Below are 4,167 nucleotides of genomic sequence, written 5' to 3' on the forward strand. Positions count from 1 at the left end.
TTTTTATTCTTCTAGAATTATAACCTTTAAAATTTACTTCAGAAAAGTTCGACTTTATTTAAGTTCTATTTGATTTTCTTCTAGAAAAGAGAATTTTGAATGAAAGACTATCTCAATGTCAGATAATACATTAAGATTTGAATTCTCTTACCATTTAAATTTATTGTTACATTGATTTTTCCATTGCTGCACTGGAAAAGTCCATTTTCTATTAAGCAGTCATTCCTTTTATACATTTTAAAATATTTTTAATTAACTTTTGGAAGTCCATGAAACTGAAAAAAAAAAAACACTAAGGACAACAAAAAGGATAGCTAACAAATATCTTTTTTGAAGAAATTATTCTCAATTTATTCAATTAATTAATTTAGTTCTTTATGGTTTTTAGGACTATTTTGAGTCCAACAATAAACTCAGTTTGTAGTGTCAGAAGCCTGGTAAAATCCAGCTGAGTCTGTGTCTAAAGTCAATGTTTCCAGTAACTTCCAGAATCCAAATATACTAATTAGTACATTTTTCCTATCTGAAACTTGTTTTTAGGCAATAACATGTTGATCATGCAAATCTATGCTAATGGACAATGGTTAATACTATATAATATATAGTGCTTAACTTTTAATCTGTTTAAAATCTCACTTGAAATTATTTTGAGTGATAAAGAAAATTATATTCATGAAAGAATTATGACCATAGTATGTAAAATAAACCAAATTTTCATTGTATAGTTTGTAACAGCTTTTCAATTCCATAAAAATTCCAAACATCATTTTAATTAATATTTATAGATGACTCTATAAACAAAGTTAGCAAAAACAAAACAAAACAACCTTACAACTCCTAAGAATTATATATGTATGTACAAAATTACAAGAATATAACTATCACTTCTGAAAAGCTAAATACTAATCCAACAAATGTAATACTAAAATCCAACAAATGTAGAAGTTGAAAGGGAAAAGAAAAATGTTGACAGTAGATTACTTGATTTTTTTTCCTCTCAAACATCTAAAACATCACATATTCTACTGTTTTCAGTGTAGCTTGTAAAACCTGAAAATTCTGATTTTCCCCCACTTGTCTGATCACCAGTACAGTTGCTACTGGTGATCCATAAGTTCTGTCTTCATTTGCAGGCAGATACTCAGTTCTATTTTTTAAATCCAATTCAGCACATGGTTCCTCATTTTTTTTTCTTTTGCCCTAATAGTATTCTCACTTTCTGTTGGATCTTACCATAAGACAAATTATCCATATTCTCAGTGTCATATGTATTAGGTTTCTGAGGACGACAGGATGGAGTTCTAGCCTTTATTGTTAAGCTCTCGTTTGCTGTATTTAATGTCACCAGACCAAACACAAAGTGAAGGTCTTTTTTCCCTGCAAATCTTTTGCTGAAAAATGTGTAGTGTCTGCCATTAATTTTTGTTGGGTGGACTGTTTTCTGTATTGAGATAAGAAACTTGTACACATGACTGTGGCACATCTGGAGTGGCACCTACCCTCTCTTTGACATCATTTTTTTTTTAATTTTATGTTATTAATTTATTCATATTACATCTCAATGGTTGTCCCATCCCTTGTATCCTCCCATTCCTCCCTCCCTCCCATTTTCCCCCTATTCCCCTCCCCTATGACTGTGATTGAGGGGGACCTCCTCCCCCTGTATATGCTCATAAGGTATCAAGTCTCTTCTTGGTAGCCTGCTATCCTTCCCCTGAGTGTCACCAGGCTTCCCCCTCCAGGGGACATGGTCGAATATGAGGCACCAGAGTTCGTGTGAAAGCCAGTCCCCACTCTTCACTCAACTGTGGAGAATATCCTGTCCATTGGCTAGATCTGGGTAGGGGTTTGAAGTTTACAGCCTATATTGTCCTTGGCTGATGCCATAGTTTGAGCGGGACCCCTGGACCCAAATCTGCCTATCATAATGTTCTTCTATTTATACTTAATTTGTGTTTAGAAACATCAAGAATTCTTTCCTGTTTATTTTTACATGGAGAAAGATGTGTAAAATTCCATTTTATGTCATGTTTTCTTGCATTTAACATGTTTACTGTTTTTTCATCACATCCTTTCAATCCCGTTGAAGAGCTTCTGAAGCAAACACAAGCTTGTGTTTAGGTTTCTGGGTTTCTTCATACTGAAAACTCTGCAGGAGCAGTTGCCCATTGCTTTCTTCCAGGTCCTTCTGGAAAATGGGCTGTAAGGGTAGTTTTTCCTTGCTTCAGTGTTCCTCAGGACACTTGCAGACACAGAAAAAAGGGATGCCACACTGCATCTTATTTCTTTCTATTTAGATATGCCACTTTCATATTCTAGAAAAAACAAACAAAGAAAAGAAAACAAAACAAAAAACCCAACTTAAATACAATACCATCAACAACTTGATAGTGGTTACTTTGTGCAAAGTTTTTGTGTTTCTCACTTGGAAGGTAAGTTTCTAGATCTTCCTATTTCTGTAAGCAACACAATATCTTTTGTTCCTCTCTTTTCCTTCAACTGGAGTCGAACTGGAGTTCTCTTATATGTATTCCGTCCACATTAATTCTGAGTTTAGGCTGAGCTTGCTTTTGGATGCTGGATGGCTTTTCGACATCAAATGGACTGCAAGGCGTTTGAATAAAGTATTATATAAAAGGCATATTGGTCAGCTGAAGGTAAAATGGCCTCTTAGAGCGTTTCATATCTTAAACCTTTTTAAAAAGGCTTTGTGAGGCTCCCTGTTCTTGACTTTTGTGTCCTAGTACCACCTTTTTTCTCCACATCCATCAAGAAGTACTTGATTTCTTGAATGCACATAACTCTCTCTTCTTCAGTTCAATCTAGTACCTAATGTCTTCCATACGAAGTCTTTACTTCCCATCATAACGCATCTGATAATGTACTATTAGCAGAAATGAAATGATTCTTGACAGCTTTTCAGCTAATAATTTTCCTCAGCTCAAACACAATCTGGAGACTTACAGGAACTCCCATCATGGCTGGGATGAGGTGAGGTGCTTTCTGCAGTATATGCAGATTCTGAATTTAATTCAGGAGAAATTCGACCCAATGTCTGTGCAGACTTTGCTTTCTTTTTATTTGAAACAAGACAACTAATATCTTTCCTGAGAAATTCTTCCACTCGCTGTTGAGCAGCCTGCAGGCTTTGCAGTGTGTTCCACAGTTTCCAGCTTTTGTGAGCTGTCGCTCATTCAGGGGTGGGTTTAGTGATGCAGCTGTCTTCGAATCATTTCTGCTCCCCTCCAAGACCCTTTATATACTTCTACAGTTTTGAAATGTGGTTATAGAATGCAAGTCAAGGTAAAATATATATTTTCCCCAAAGTGGCTTATATTTGGACTTTTCCAGTCGATTATCAGTTTTCAGGAATTTCAAAGATGGTCTGTTCTTTTAATTTTGTCTTTTTTAAAACTATTTTTCTTTTTTATTTAATTAATTTATTCAGATTACAGATAAATTGTTTTCCCCTCACTTGGCTCCTCCCATTCCTCTCTCTCTCCTTCTTTCACCCTATTCCCTCTCCTAGGTCTGTGACAGAAGTGGACTTCCTCCCCCACTATATGGTCACAACCTATCAGGTCTCATCTTAGTAGCCTGCTTATTCTTTCCTTGAGTGCCACCAGGCCTCCCCATCAAGGGGAAATAGTCAAATATGGAGCACCAGAGTTCATATCAGAGTCAGTCCCTTCTCTCCACACAACTGTGGAGAATGTGCTGTCCATTGGCTAGATCTGAGTAGGGGTTCAATGTTTACTGCCTGTGTTGTCATTGGTTGGTGCAATAGTTTAAGCAGACCTCCCTGGGTCCAGATCCACCTGTCACGGTGTTCTTAATTTTGTCTTGAATGCCAACCGGAATAGGTGCTTTGCTGAGGATTCTCATGGTCTCAAGGTTCATGGCAGCCACTATACCTACATGCTGGGTCCATACTGGGTGCCTCATGTGACTGCTGTGAACATAAAGCTCCAAGGCTCACCTGCTCAGGCCTCTGCTCTGCAGTGAGGGGTAGCATAGGCTGGCTGAGTTTCTTTTCTTTTTTCTTTTTTTTCTTTTTTTTAATGGTATTTCTTTACTTTAGGGTATTATAACACTTAAGTCGTTTTGACCTTGGTTCTGTGCTTTCTTTCTTTCTTTCATTCTTTCTTTTATTTTCTTTTCTTTATT

The 4,167-nt window shown here is 36.4% G+C and overlaps 1 pseudogene; it reads right to left on the minus strand.

The window, feature by feature from the left end:
- Positions 1–922: 922 nt before the first annotated feature.
- On the minus strand, positions 923–3,900 carry LOC127185381 (protein DBF4 homolog A-like; annotated as a pseudogene).
- Positions 3,901–4,167: the final 267 nt, after the last annotated feature.

The sequence above is a fragment of the Acomys russatus genome, chromosome X (assembly GCF_903995435.1).
Source record: "Acomys russatus chromosome X, mAcoRus1.1, whole genome shotgun sequence".
NCBI classification, from domain to species: domain Eukaryota; kingdom Metazoa; phylum Chordata; class Mammalia; order Rodentia; family Muridae; genus Acomys; species Acomys russatus.